We start from the raw sequence: 16,191 nt of genomic DNA, 5'->3' as shown, positions 1-16,191 counted from the left end.
ATGCCGAAGGCTGGGCTCTGCATCCACCTGTGCACCTGCCCTGGGTGGCTGCCACCGTGAGAAGTCCCTGGATGGAGCGTCCTCGGCCACGTCACCTGATCCTACTGCGACCACCACCTTGTATAAATACACACAACGCTGTCTCTTAGACGTGACTAAATAAAGCAAGAAGGGAAGAACTCCAGCCCAGGTGACACCGTGGGACCCGAGGACTGACTGGTGGCTGACCCAGTGCCGCAGAGGTCAGCTGCTCCCTTGACAATGGCAGGTCACCCCTGCATGAGCCTCTGGGTTGGGGATGTCTGTGTCACCAACCCCCCCAAGACATGCTGGGACACTTCTGGGAACCTGAGGTCACATGGTCCCATCGACTCAGCAGCAGCCAGTGTCCCTCTGAGGCGAGGCCTCTCTGCCACCCAGCACCACCCTGGACCTCTCTGTGGCAGGTGCCACCTGCCAGGGAAGGTGCCCCACCTGCTCCCTATCACAGCGCTGAGCAGGGACACCTCTGAGCCACGTGCCCTGGCCTCTCCCCCTGCAGGCCTCACTCCTGAGAGGGCGCGGGCAGGAGAGATGGGCTGAGGCTCCGGGGCTCCGGGCTGGGCCTCCCCCGGCCAGGCAGACTGGGAGGATGCTCCGGGTGAGGCCGGGGCCTAGGCACAGGACAAAGGGAAGGGAAGAAAGCCACCACTGGGCGCCCAGGGGACCTGCCGAGGGCAACTGTCAGCACATGACACTGTGTAACCAACCACCCGAGCAAGACTCGCCCCCACCTCCACAGTGTGGCCTCAGCTGGGCTTTTCTGCAAGCTGCAGCTCGGGCCCCGTGGTCAGACCTCGCTGGCTGCCCTGGGCCAGCAGGCCCCGTAGCACAGCCCCCCAGACAGTGGTGGGACCTCAGTAGTCCCAAGGACCCGCCTGCATCCTGCCTGCTAAGGTTCATGGGCAGAGCATGACCCTGGCCATGGGCAGGGCCCACAGAGTGAGCAGGAGGTCCAGCCCTAAGCAGGAGGAACTGTAGCCCTGGTGAAGGAGGAGGGCTGAGGAGCTGGGAGCAACACAGTCTTCCTCGAGGAACACACCCCTTGGGCCTGCCTGCCACCACCCAGGGCCGTGGTACCCAGAACCCAAGCTCCTTCTATTCCATTGCCTCTGCTACTGGCCTCCACACCTCAAGTCACTCCTAGTCCAAAAGGGTTGCTGAGTGCCTGTCATTGTGTTCCAATTCCAGCGATCAGGTAAGGAAGAAGAGAAGAGCGCATCTTTCCCACTGAAAGGCACTTCCCCGACACCCTGTGGGCCAGCACTTAGAACAGGGTCTCGTGAAACCACGAGGAAGGTGGGCAGCGCAAGCCCAGGGGCTCCTGTGAGGGAGAGCTGGCCCGCAGAGCCCGAGGGCGTGGGCAGAGCCAGGCCTCCGGAGGGGGCTGGAGGCCAGGTCTAGAGCTCTGCAGGACACATCCTCCTCCCTCTGTTTCTCCCTGGACACCAGCTCTTCCTCCCCAGAAAATGGACATCCATCCTGGGGCTGACCAGCTGCTGCCCACACCTCGCCTCAAGCTCAGAACCGGCTTCCCTAAAGCGTGGCCCAGAGAGGTTAAGTGACTGGATTAAGTTTACACAGCTAACAAGTGGCATCTTCTCCAGAGGGAGGAAGAGCTGGCGTCCAGGGAGGACCACAGAGGAAGAGCATGTTTCCTGCACAGCTCTAGACCTGGCCTCCGTCAGCTCTGCCCGCTCCCACCCTCCTCCACCTGCTCTCTGTCTGTGGTTCACAGAGCAGAACTCCCTTGGCAGCCTCGCTCGGCCACTCGGAGCATGATGCTGGCCCTGAGGTCGGGGCTGCCTGGCTGCGGCCACAGCAGGTGTCCTGCCAGCCCCCAGGCCCCCTGGGATGGAGGCAGCAGCCTCTCTCCCTGTTGAAGCCAGGCCCGATTCCCAGAGCTCTCCGCCAGAGCTCCGGCAGCGCAGCGCAGAGGCTGTAAACACTAAATATAACCACTTGATGCGGCGCTGACAGCCCCGTCAAGGAGCCCTGGTTACATAACCAGGCTGCGGGGAGGAGGCCTCAGCCCGGTCTCCAGCAGAAAAGGGAGAAGGAGGCTCAGAAAGCAAAGGCCGCTCTCCTTCTGCCTCATTCACTCCAGCCCTGCCGTGAGCCAGGCACCGTCGCAGGCACAGGGGGACACGACAGAGAGTCCAGGCCACAAAGCCCCAGCCCAGGTGGACAGAGGTACTGCAGACAGGCCGTCAGCCCCGAAAATAAGTAAACCAAGCACCAGGTCAGATGGAAACGAGAGCAGAGACGTTCAGCAAGGAAAAAGAGTATTTTTAGTGCGGGAGGGGGTGGCTTTAAGCAGGGGAGAGGATGTGAAAAGGTGACATTTGAGCAAGAACTTACTGAGTCTGAGGGAACGAGGCTCATGGATAGGAAGGAAAGCCCTGCAGGCAGTAGGGGCAGATGGTGCAAAGGCCCTGAGGTAGGACCACAGCACCAGTGCAGAGGCCCCAGTGGAGGCCTGCAGCCAGGTCACAGGGCTCTGCAGACACCACAGGCAGAAGAAGAAGTGGCTCCCGGCCACCAGAGAGCTGTGTCCAGAGGGCTGGGCAGGAAACCGTTCCTGAGGGGAAGAGGGAGGCTGGAGTGAGCGGCTCCGTCCTTCTTACCGTCCTTGGCAAACGGAAGCCCTAGAGCCCTGAGATTCCTGCCCTGCAGAAGCCCCAGGACGGCGAACTCAATGCACTTGGTGACATCACAGGGGACAGAAAGGGAGGTTTTCCTGGGTGACTCCTAAAGGACCCCAGGCTCCTTCTGAACTCAGGGATTTGAAGTGCAAGAGACTCAAGGCGCGGGAGGTCCCCCTGCTGGCTTCGAAGACGGAGGGACCCTGAGGACGAGGGTGGCCTCCTCCCGCAGCCGGGAACAGCACGAGGCCACAAGCCCTGAGGTGGAGAGGGTCCCGGCTCCAGCTGGGGACCCCCCACGATGCTGGACCCCCAACCTGCAGAACCGCGAGCCGCGTGGCCGTTGGCAAGCTGCTGTGTTCAGGGTCATTGTGACCCAGCACAGAAAACTCTCCACGTTCATGGAAGTGTTCTGAGGACCTACTGTGTGCTGGGTCCTGTCAGGTGCTAGAGGCACAGCCACGGGCAAGACGGCGAGTCCCGTGTTCACAGAGGGAAACGGACAGCGGGCGAGGGGGACCGGGCTGCTCCCTCGGCCTGGAACCCCAGAACATCCACCCAGGGGCGGCCGGAAGTCCCTCTGCCTTCAGAGCTGCGCTGACCCCCCACAGTGAGCAGGGAACGATCCATGGAGCCAGGCTCCTGCACGATGGGCGACAGCCACCTGCATACCAGGAGCCTCTGGTTTTAATATTGTCCCACCCCCACGTAGCATGGCGGCCTGCAGACAGGCCCCGTAGAAGGGCCCAGAGGGGCAGGAGCCTCCACCCCAGGGGGACCAGAACCCTGCGCCCACTGCTCCCACCCCAGCATGGGGTGTCCCCTTCTCGTCATCCAGAACCTGCCAGTCACTCCACAGAGCTAGCTTCCAACCCCACGCCCACCTCGCTCTGTCCTGAGACCCTCCTGAAGACCTGCTTCTGTCTAGTGAGATGAAACGCAAGAGGTGCTCCCCACATCCACACCTTCCACACTCCATACCTCCCCCTCTCCCCCAGCCTCCCCCTCTCCCCCAGCCTCCCCCTCCCCCCCAGCCTCCCCTCTCTCCCCCAGCCTCCCCCTCTTCCCCAGCCTCCCCTCTCTCCCCCAGCCTCCCCTCTCTCCCCCAGTCTCTCGTGTCTTCCCATTTCGCTTGTCGATTTATGGCCACCCGTTTCCAAATGCACCCTTTTCTGCCTGCCTGGTGATCTGTAGCTGGGCCCTGCTGGCAGCCGGTAGAAGGTCAGGCTTCGCCAACAGAAGGCAACAAGCCAGCCCTGCCCCGCCCCAGACATGTCCATTGAGTCAGCTGCACACCACTGTAAGGAAAGACCTGAGGCCATTAACTTATAAAGATAAAACACGTATTCTGGCTCACAGTTCTGGAGGTGCCGTTCCAAGATTGGGTAGCCCCATGACTTTGGGCCTCTGGCAAGGGCCACAGGGGAGCAGGTGGGGGGCAAATCAGTGACATCTCCAGCCAGGAAGCAGAAGACGGATGGAAGGGACGGGAGTCAAGGGCACACGCTGTCATTGACCCAACTTCTTCCCACCAGGCCCCTTCCCACCCATCCCCAACGGTGCCACTCTGGGGATCAGCCTTTAACACAGGACCTGGGGGACGCTGTCCAGCACCAGGTTCCAGTATCCTCTGGAGGGCAGAAGCCCTGCAGCTCTCAGGCCATGCTCCTCACCAAGTGGGTTGGTCCACACACTCTCTGCAGTCCCAGCCTGGACCATGCTCTGGCCTCCCGGGGGGCACACGGGTCACTGCTGCAGGTGTCTCCAGCCGCTCACTACCTGTGGCCGGTTGTGGTGGACAATGTCTGTGGACAGCGTGGCCTGGGTCTTCCACAGGCGCCTGCCCCTGCAGGAAGCAGGTTCCGCAGGGCCACACCTTCCCAGGGCACTGACCCATCCCAGGGCAGAGGGTCTCATCCCCCTCCTCCCTCAGCCCAGATCATAGCCCCGTCTCTGTGCCTGCCGCTCCGGGACCCCAAGAGCCGCCCTGGACCCTGCATCACGCTGACACCTCTTACTGGCTAGTGACCCTTCACATGGACCTTCCGGGGCCAGAGGCCTGCCGCAGGACTGTCTCCTGAAGGCACCTAGCCCCCGAAACCAGTTATGAGTCCTGAGGCGGGCCTCAAAGTTAGGACTGAGACTGGCTCAGCCATGTCCTTGGACTTGAGGGCAGTTCTGACATGTTGACCATGTCAACGTGTGGACAGGATTCCAGGCCCCGATGGCATGCAGGATGTCACCCTGGATCAGCCAGCCACATCACTGTGTGCCTGCGGCTGACTGACCCAGGGCCAGCAGGGCACCTGCCTTGAGAGCCCGGGGCTGCTGCACGTGGCCGCAGACAGCAGTGCTGGCCTCAGGGCTGAGAGGAGGGCCAGGACTTAACAGAAAGAGGGGCCCAGGTCCCTTGGCTTCTGTCAAGTCAGTCTCACAGCCCCGGAGCTCCACAGGCCAAGAGGACACCCTTCCTTGCCGCAGCCATGGCTGATGCTCCTGAAACCAACCACGACGGCACGTGGCTGCTGCTCAGAGACCCCCACCCCCGCCCCCGAGAGCACGCAGCTCATGGGACACATCAGGGAGCCTCGCAGCCTCACCACATCCCGCCAGCAACAGGCAGGACGTTCCCTGGGCTGCTGGAACTTAGTGTGGGGACATCTGGGGCACGCTGAGCGTCTGGAACATCCAGGTGGCTCTGAGGCCCCTTGCCAGGGGAGGTGGCTTGCTCTGTGTGTCTCAGGTGGTCACTGTGGGCCATCTCACCTGGGCAGATTCCCCCCAGGGATGCCCTGTCTCCCTCAGACCCACGGTGGCCTGACGGCACCTGGCCCAAGACTGGGCCCTTGGACTACTGGTGGGCACCGTGGCCCGGGAGGGCTCCCTCCTAGAGAGATTGGCAACGTCCTGCCCGTCCATCCTGGCTGAGCCCGAGGACCAGGTCAGCACATCAGGCCAGGCCAGCAGTGCCCCGCACTTGAGAAGGTTGGTGTCACTGATCGGGCGCCAAGGCTGGGGATCCGGGTACGACAGGCTGGTTGACAGAACTGGAGGAGAGTCACGGCTTCTCTGGTTGGTGGCTGGAATCAGGACTCAGTGGTGACCTTGCTCAATGACCAGAGGAGCCAAAGCTGCCCGGCATGATGTGTGTCGGGGGGCGGGGAGGTCCAGCGCTGACGGGACAGGGACGATGGAAAGAACATTGTCCCCACCCTGCACAGCCATCTACCAACCACAGCCCCAGAACAGCCCAGAAATGCTTCCCTGGTCAACATGCTGAGAACTGCATATGGGCACACCTGTGGCCCCAAGGTCCAGATGGCTTTCCCTGGGGGCCACTGAGGTGGGCCCCACAGCAGCACTTGGCCACCAGAGGACACCAGCCCACCCCATGCAGGGCAGCAGGCACCTGCGGTCAGAGGGCAGCAGCCTGTCAGGGTCTGTGCCAGGAGGGACTGTCCCTAGCTCTGGGATGAAGGAGGTGGGAAGCCTGCTGGGGACTGCTCAGGGACTCGGGTCACCTCCAGGAACTGCAAGCCCCCAGAACTGGCTGCAGGAGACAGAAACTGCAGGGGCACAGAGGGCAAAGGCCAGCAGCCCCCCACCTGGAGAGGGCAGCCAGGAGCTGAGAGCGGCCGCTGCCTTCTCGTCGCAGTGAGGTGCGGCATCAGTCCTGCATTTGGCCCCATGAGTGTCCACTCTGTCCATGCGTGGCTGATAGAATTGGCCATTTATCCCTTCCCCCTCTCTAGCAGGTGACAGGCCTCAGGGTGGTGATGATGTGACTTCCATGAAATTAGACACAAAATGGGGCTGGGGATGTGGCTCAAGCGGTAGCGCGCTCGCCTGGCATGCGTGTGGCCCAGGTTCGATCCTCAGCACCACATACAAAGATGTTGTGTCCACTGAAAACTAAAATAAATAAATAAGTATTTTAAAAAAAAAAAAAAAAAAAAAGAAATTAGACACAAAACTTTTGTCCTTTCATCTTCCAAATCCCACTTGTGAGTTCTGGACTTATCCACAGGGACCAAGCTAAGAGGCAGTTCCACGTGAAACAGGGCAGGCTTAGGACCCCAGGACTGATATGGACCGTGGTGAGCTGGAGGTGCATCTCTAATTTTTTTGTTTTTAATCCTAAAACCGAGTGTGGTGGTACCGCCTGTAATCCAGCGACTCGGGAGTTTGAGGCAGGAGGATCACAAGTTAGAGGCCAGCCTCCGCAACTCAGTGAGAGCCTAAGCAACTTGGCGAGACCCTGTCTCTAAATAAAAGCTAAGAAGGTCCTGGGATGTACCTGGGTTCAATCCCTGGTACCAAAAATAAAAAAAAAAAAAACCAACCCTAGGGAATAAGTAGATGTGTCCCCAGACTGCCTGGGACTCAGGGAGCCACAGAAGAACAGGATCAAAATAGAAATAAACTAGAATAATAACAAAAGAAAGAGAAGGGTTGGGGCTGGGGCTCAGGGCCGAGCCCTCGCCTAGTCTGTGTGAAGCACTGGGTTCGAATCTCAGCACCACATTAAAAAAAAAAAAAAAAGAAAGAAAGAAATAAAATAAAGGTATTTTTAAAAAGAAAGGCAGGCGCCGTGGTGGACCTGTCCCTTCACCAGGGCCACCAGGGCTGAGAGGGTCAGAGCCGACACCTGCGGCCTCTTCGGCACACTGTGTACATCTCCTGTCATCTGACGCAACTAGATGACAAACACCCCGCTGCCCAGGCCCAGGGAAGTGGACGTGGCCAGGAAACTCAGGACAACTCAGGGATGAAGCCCCCTCTCTCTCCTGGCCCCAGGCCTTGCCCCAGCCTGCCACAGAAAGTGAGGCTGTCCACCAAAGGGTCACAGACTGATCCCACCCACGGGTAAGGGACAGGTCTTAATGACAAAACACTCAGCCAATGGAATACTGTGAAAGGGCTGAATTGTTAGGCATTAAATTTAGGAAAAAACAAAAACCAGTAATTAAAATGTTAAAGAACTCTCCCTCGGGAGTAGGAAATTCCTCTCCCAACCGCTAAAATGTGTTCAGAAGGGCCAGGGGTGAGCTCCATGGTACATCACTTGCCTAGCACGCATTAGACCCTGGGTGTGGTCCCTAGCACTGCAAAAAAATGATGACAATAAAACAAAATACATCTAGATACTGATAACTAAGTAGATAAAAAGTAATGTCAAGCATTCCTCATGGATGGTCTCCTTTTGGTTAAAGTGGGTTATTACCTTGCAGAACTAGAAAGAAGTGCTGGGTGCAGCTAACTTTATAAAGACAAAAGGTTTGCTCAGCTCACAGTTTTGAAGGGCACAGAGCCTGCCTTCACTCTGTCCTGGTGACGCCCTGTGCCAAATGGTAATCAGCAATGGAGGAAGCCGTGTCGGAGTAAGCAACCGTATCTGGACCCGGACAGAGAGAGACTGGCTCCCAAATCCCCAGGACACGCCATAGGACCTGAGGCCCTACGGACCTCCCTGGGCCCCACCTCTTCAACAGTTCCACAGCACCTTCCAACGTCATCGCCCTAGGGATCACCTTTAATCCCAAAGAACCCTTGGGGGACACCCTTTCAGCGCCCAAACCGGCAGTTATATATACGCTTAGGGCCCCAGCGCTCCCTGGCGGCAGCTCCAGAGCCGCCCGAACTGGGCGCCTCACCTCCCCATGTGGTGTGGGGAGCTGACCGCGCCCTGGAAGAACCTGGCGGGAAGGTGAACGAGCAAGTGCACGTGGGTGGTGCCTGCTTGTGGGCACGCGCATGTGAAGGCTCCAGTGAGTAGTGGGTGCCCTCGTGGCCACGTGGTCTGTTCAGCCGTCACCCTTAATACTTCCGTTTCCCTAAACTTGGCGCCCCATCCCACTCGTGGCCAGGAGGAGCCAGGGCAGGACCAGGGCGAGGCAGGACCAGGGCAGGGCAGTCACCTCCCCCGACCCCACAGCTCACCCCCTGCTTGTCCTCGGGACACAGGCTGGCAGAGACCTCGCCCACCCCAAGCGTCTCCTACGATTACATAATGCTAATTGCAGGCTTTGTGTTCCATTTGGCAATTTGTTCAAGTAATTGAACAAAATATAAATAATGAATAATTATAATGAAGTTCATAATTAGGGCCTTGAAACTTGACATGGAAAATATTTCAGATGCTTCTTAAAAGCCGCACTCGGGAGGGGTGAGGCTGACTTAGAGATGCAGAAAGCTGTGAATGGCTCTCTGCCTGGACCAGAACAGTCCCCGCCCACCATTCACCATCCAGGTGTCAGTTCCCGCCCATAACCCTCACCCACCAATCATCATCCAGGTGGCAATTCCTGCCCATAGCCTCATCCACCAATCACCATCCAGGTGGCAGTTCCTGCCCACCAATCACCATTAGAGTGTTGGCTCCGACCACAGCCTCAGCCCACCAATCACCATCCAGGTGACAGTTCCCTCTCACCACCCACCAATCATCATCCAGAAGACCACTCCCAGTACAGCCCTGCCCACCAATCACCATCAAGATGACAGCTTCCGTCCACAGCCCTGCGAATGAGAACACGGATGTGAGTGGCCGACCCCAGTTGGGCGCTGGTGGGTGGACCTGGAACAGGAGTTGCCTTCCTCCATTCAGTTGGGCAGCGCGTCCCTGAGGGTGGCCAGGCCATCCGGCTGCCCTGCGTGGGGCTTTGCCAGGACCTGGCACCGGAAGGCCCTTAGAAAGTGTATCTGAGAGCAGGGAACCTGTACTGCAGGGGACCTCCTGCCCTCCTCTCCAGGTGGACAGTGAAGGGACGGCCACAGACCCCTGGGGTGGAGCTGTGGTGGCCACTCAACAGCCAACCAGTGGAGAAACCCGGCAACCCACACCGCCAAGTGGTGCAGGTTTCATGGGCAGGAATGGACCGAGGGACAGCCAGTGGCCCTAGTACGTGTTCCACGGGGCCCGAGCTCGCCTGTGTGGGGCCCTGCCAGGTATTTGTAACCTAATGGAAACCCGTCATCCTCCAAACATCAACATCCTGGAAGGAAAAGGGAGTCCTAGGAGGAGCTTCTGACAAACAAACGAGGAGCCGCGCACTCGGCTCTATCCGGGACTTTATTCTGCTATAAAGGACATTATTAGACAATAATAATGTTATCAGTAAATCAGATAACAGCGGTGTCCGTGTTAATTCCCTGTTCTTGATCATTGTGCTGTGGCTATTTAAAAGAAAATCCTCATTTTTAGGAAATACACAATAAAGTATCTAGGGGTTGTTATGGTTCAGATATGAGGTTCAGAAGCCCAAGTGTGGTGCGGTGCAAGAATGTTCAGAGGTGACATGACTGGGCTATGAGAGCCTCAACCTAATCAGTTAACTGGGCGTAACTGTAGGCAGGTGGAGTGGGGCTGGAAGAAGTGGGTCACTGGGGGCTGCCTTGGGGTTTACATGTTGTCCCTGGCGAGTGCAGCGCTCTCTGCTTCTTGGTGGCCGTGTATTGAGCTGCTTCCCTCCACCACACCCTTCTGCCATGACTGTCCACCTGACCACAGGCCCGGAGCCATGGAGTCGGCCAACCACAAACTGACCTCTGAAACTGAGCCAAAACAAACTTGTGCTACTCTACACTGTTTTTGTCAGGTCTTTTGGTCACAGAGACACAAAGCTGATTAACCAGGATAAAGGAATATCTGCAACTCGACAATTCAGAAAAATGCATGTGTGTGTGTGAGAGAGAGGAGGCAACTCACGGCTCCAACCCTGGGGTCTGATGGCTGGAACTGTTTTGCTATTCTTACAGTTTTCCATTAATGTTGAAATCATGTCAAAAAAGAACCCAGGTACCTGCTTCCCAGCACCCTTTGGAGCGAGGGGTGAGCACAAGACCATTATGGTGAGTGAATTGGAGGGGAAGGGGAAGGCTGCTGAGGATCTTCTGAGGAAATTTTTTTCCCCTTAAAAATAAGAAACAGCTACAAAGAGAAGCCTCACCGTGCTGGTCGGCTGTCAGTGACATCAGTGTGTAAAGATGTTGTAGCTGCAGCAACTATCTTGTAACCATGAGGAGAAGGCCAAGAAACCCCCAGATATCATGTCCTAAGTCCTGATGCGAGGTCAATGGGATCATCCAGTTCCTATCCTCATCAAATCCCATCCATCATGCAAGGCCCAGCATGAGAACATATGTCACTCAGGACCAGGGGCGAGGGAACGCCCATGCCAAACAGTAAAGGAGATCCCTGGAGGCCTAGAAGTGGTTCTGTTCTGCTCACAACTCACCCATCTGTGCAGACCACACTGGTCGTGAAACCCCAGTCCCGACTCAGTCTTGAGGGAGTTTCCTTGCCTCAGTTCTGCCCCTTTTTCCAGATCCTAACTTCCTCCTGGTGAAGTTTTTCTGAAGCACTGCTACTCAGGCTTTTCCTCAAACCATTAAAATCAGGATCTGGGCCTGGAAATCGGCATTTTATGGTTGAGCTACAACACATATATATAGTCCACTGCAGAAGCTTAAGTCGACATCTCAGTTATTTTTATTGTAGTAAAAATATACATAACTTTATATAAAGTGGCAAAATTACCACGTTAGTCATTTTTGAGCATACAATTGAACGGCAGCATGCGATGCCAAGATGCAGGGGCTCTCAGCACGTTCACTATGCGGTACGAATCTCTCCTGTGCGTTTCCAGAACTTCTCTTCCCCAGCTGAACCTCCCAGCCCATCAGATGCCAGCTCCTCATTCCATCTCCCCCAGGTCCTGCTAACCCAGTTCTGCCATGTCCACTGTCGTAGGTGCCCGTGCAGCCGGAGCCACGCGCTCTGTCCCGGGCACTGTGCTGCCTGTCAGCGGTGCAGTGTTCTCTCCAGCGCCACCTGGCAGCACTTCTCTGTGCTTCATTCATTTCTGTGGCTGGACCACGTGCCATGACCATGTGCCATCGAGTGGCTGCACCACACCTTGTTAATGCAGGACACTGTGGCCGCCTCCGCCTTCGGGATGCGGTGAAGGAGGCCACGCACGCTGTATGCAGGCATCTGTGTGAGGGCAGGTCTTTGGCACACACCTAAACTGGGCTTGCTGCTCGTGTGGTGATTAACTCTAGGTATTTGACTTCCTGAGGGGCCCACGCTCTTCTCCACGGTGGCTGCACCATTTTACATTCTGAGCAGCCACACACAAGGGTTCCAGTTTCCCCGTGCCCTCGCCCAAGCCCGGTTTCTTTGTACACAAAGATGAACTCCAGTGAGCACAGCGTGGGGACAGAGCTAATAGTCGCCCAGGACCCCCATGAGGATGGCTCTTGTTAAAAAGCTCCCCAGCACCCAGGGTTGAGGACTATCCCCTGCCTTTTGTCTTTCTGCCTCCAAAAAGGCTAACTCATACCCTAAAAATAAAGCGGCGTCTGAAGACAGAATATTAAAAATGACATTGTCACCTTGACAGAGTGGCTAATAACGCCACAGAGGACAGGAGTCCATCGATCATGGGCTGCTGTTTCCGTCTGGGGAGCTGGGAAGAGACCTAGATGGAGGCCTCAGCCCCACTTCCCTGCGATGCCCCCCAACTGCACGCGTGGCGTCCAGCAGCCAGGCAGAGGCGCTGACCTCCCGGATTCAATTTGCAAGGTCAACCATGCAAAAACGCAGGACTAATAGAATTGTCACCTCTGTGTCATGGCCATTTACAACGCACTCTTGCTGAGTCTGAACATGAAAGCAATTATGTGATACATACTTTGGCAAGAACCCAAGGTCCCCATCCAAGGGGAAGTGAGATGCAGCCGAGGCAGGTTATTTAAAAAACGAAAGAAAGAAAGAAATGAAGAAAAATCACAAAGATACATTCATTATGAAAAATTTCAAAATTTGCCCTCCTCTGGAAATCACATAGGAACTTAGGAGTCAGAATCGTTTGAAAGCCCCATTGTCTTAAGAGTATAAATAGCACCTTTTAAAAACCCACAATTTCAATCAGGCTGGAATAATAGGAAGAACCATTCATGGAACGCTGTCTTTTAAAATTTCATGACACGTGAATTGATCCTCACTCCAGATCTAATTAGAGGCTCTAGGCATATGGGAGTCTGCGATGGTGTCAAAGCCACGTGGAAACTGCACTCACGATTGATCTTTTTCACCCGGGTATGACTTTTTTTTTTTTTAATCAATCCAGACTCTTGGGAACCACCCAAGGAAAGGCGTACGAACAGGAAGCACCCAAAGGGGATCCTCTCACTCTTCCCAGAAGCTCTCCCAAAGACCACGCACCAGGAAGGGGCGGCAGGAGCCTGGCCCCACTGGAGCTGCCGACCTACACCCCTGCACGAGGCTCCTGCAGCCTGGTGGCCCCTGGAGTCCTCCTTCTCCATGGTGGGGCTCCTCTACGTGGGCATCCAGAAGCCAGACAGAGCTGCACATGTTAAGGCGAGACTGTCCCCAAGGCCCGTGTGGCAAAGGGTGCTCCCCAGTGTGGCAGCACTGGAAGGGGGGGCCTTTAAGAGCTGGGGGCCTGGGGAGGTCCTTAGATCCCCGGGTGTGCCATTGAAGGGGATGCTGGCCCCCTGGCCCCTTCCCTTCCCATCTCTTCTGCACCCCCTCTGCTCTGCCCTGGGATTCCTTCATGATGCATGGCCTCACTACAGGCTCTCAAAACAGTGGGGCCAACTGCTCATGGGCTGGAACCTCCAAAGCTGTGATCAAATCAACCCTTCCTCTTTATAAGCTGCTAACTTCAGGAGCTTTTGTTACCATCACAGAAACCTGCCCTGCCCCTACGTCACTGGGCATCGCCTCTGCCATACCCCATGGGAAAACCACTCATCAGCCACCACGGAGGCGCCAGACACCCCCTTGGGAAGGGCCGGGCACCTCTGCCATTCTTCTGGCCTGCCCACCCCCGGGTGCCTCTCTTGGCAGAGGATGTGGAGCTCCAAGGGCCACCATCTCACTGATGATTCACCCAGAGGCTCCCACAGGAGGCTGGCCTCCCTTTGCACCAGCGGGCCTCCAGCCGGACAAGCCAGTGTCATTCACGTTCATTATGCAGGGACACCTAGGACCAGGCACACAGATTTCTCCAGAACCCTATCTGGGCTCCTTCAGGCAGGAGCCAGGCCGGCCATCAATCCTCTGCCCTCCTAAAGCCATGGCAACCATGTCCCCAACCCCGGCACCCCAGGTCTCCTGTGCAGCCTCCCACTCTCAGCCCACCTGCCCATCCTCCAGGGAAGGGGTGAGCTCATGACCCAGGTACTGCCATCAGAACCTCCCATTCCCCAGATGGCACAGGTGGTTCAGAGATGGGCATGTGACCTTGGGCAGACCAAGAAGACTCCTAAGAATGAAAGACCAAAGGCTGCACAGAAGTGGAGACAGGAGATGGTGTCATGAGGGTAGCTGGCATCCCGTGCATACCTGTTACAGGCCAGCACAAATGACAGGCACCGCCTCAACCCCCCCACCTAATAACAGTCTTAATACCTGCACTACAGATGGAGGAAACAAGGCTCAGAGAGGGCGAGTAACCTGCCTGTGGTCACACAAGGGTGAAGCCACCATTCAGGTGCAGGCTCTTGGTTCCAGTAAATGGGGCTGCCCAAGTCAGGAAACTGTGGGAGGCCCAGCTACGTCTGAATTCCAGATATGCAATATTTGGGACACACTGACATTTAAAAAGCTATTTAGGCTGTGTGCGTGGTGGCTCTCGCCTGTAATCCTAGCAACTCGGGGGGCTGAGGCGGGAGGATCACAAGTTCAAAGCCAGCCTGAGCAACTTATCAAGGCCCTAAGCAACCTAAGGAGAGCCCAGTTGGTGCTGGGGTTTCTGTTACTTGTCGCCAACAAAATCCACAGTCGTAACTGAAAAGAGGAGTGGACGCCCGTGCCCTGACCGCAGCCAGCAGGCAGAGGAGAGCCCAGGGCTGCAGGGAAGTCGGCCCACACCATGCGGGGCCCACAATGGCCACCCTCTTTGACACTCCCGAAATCACCCGCTGTGCTACTTGAGCCAGTGAGACAAGAGAAGGGACAGACAGAGGGACCAGAGGGGACGGAGCCTGGAAGACTCTCCAGAGCGCAGTGAGCCACCCATGTCTCCTAGAGGTCATCTGATGGAGTACTGGACCACTGCTCACTCTGCAGTGGCCAGAGGGCCATGCAACAGGGGAAGGTGTGACCACGGAGCCAGCGTGGCCAGGAGCATGGACACCTCCTTCACAGGCCTTTACTACTGCCCATGACGGGGACAAGATGGCCAGAGGCTGTTAGAAATGGTGTGTGCGGACACCCAGGGCAGCTGTGGCTAGCAGAGGATGGGGCACAGCTCCTCAGAGCCTCTTGATGGCTCTGCTGCGTCTAGGGCTCTGTGCGCAGGTGCTGGGGTGACAGGGAGAGAGGAGGGGAGGGCGGCAGCTGTGCCTGAAGCTGTTGCCCTCAGAACCCAACCCATGCCACCTGGAGCCGCTCCCCACTCACGTGCCCTGCAGTCCCCACGGGCCCCCTGCCGTCCTCTAGATGAGGTGGTCCCCTCGCAGGCCTCTGCCTGGCTGGTGGCCCTCCAGTCTTCACATGGTGGTGTCACACTCTCGGACAGTGGCTCTGGTGTCCCCAGGAGAGGCACGCTGGCTGCACTTCCACAGCCACGGCCTCCACGACCCTGGCCCCTGTAGGACCCTACACTCAGGTGGGCACATGAGTTAGGACAGAGCTAGTCCCTGGTCCTGCAGGGCCCCCAAGAAAAACCACCCGATTGGGACACAGAAAGTTGTCTCTGAACTGGAAGACACAGAGGGTCAGGCCAGCATCCTCTGGCCCTGGCAGCTTCGACTGGAGGAGCTTCCCCACTCACCTGCCATGGTCACTGGGCTTCCGTCCTTACCCGAGCACAGGAGGCGTGCAGGGTGCCCACGGCCCATTCTGCTGGGGCCAGTGTGTGTGCAACCTTGGCCTCAAGGGTGCATGTACACAGATACTAGTCACCCGTGCGCTGCTCACTTGGGTGCATGCACACTCACACACACACCCCCAGCCTAGCGTGGCGGAAGCCGACCTGTGTGCTCCCACTTGGCTGTTGAGCCTTGGGCACAATCAGCCCTCGCCTCAGCCCTCCAGCCCCCAGTCAGGGGCCCCAGAGGGGAAAGTGCCCTGCCCGTGGGGAGGGGGCTGGAGATGGACATAGAGGCCCTTCCCCCATGGGAGGAGCTGTGGCTGTCACCAGTCACCATGCCCGCCCTTCCTTGCCACGGACGGTCGCAGGAGGGCCCGGCACTGTCTGGACAGACGCCTTCCGGATTCCCACGCAGCTGAGCACACTGTGTAATGGCCATGGCCGGAGGACATGAGCAGAGTGGACAAGGCTCCTTCTCCATGCTCCTGTCCCAGTATGGACGAGACCTTCACACAGAGGACGGTGCAGCCACCAGACAGAAGGGCGACTGCCCCTGGCCTGGCCCCCCAGCTCACAAGGCCCTGGAGGAGCATCTGAAGACCTGAGGGAGGGTCCCTTCTGTCCCCCTGCAGCCCGTGACAGAGGCAGATGCACCAGGCCCA

Source organism: Ictidomys tridecemlineatus, chromosome 2, assembly GCF_052094955.1.
Source record: "Ictidomys tridecemlineatus isolate mIctTri1 chromosome 2, mIctTri1.hap1, whole genome shotgun sequence".
NCBI classification, from domain to species: Eukaryota; Metazoa; Chordata; class Mammalia; order Rodentia; family Sciuridae; genus Ictidomys; species Ictidomys tridecemlineatus.
This window is presented reverse-complemented; position numbering follows the sequence as displayed.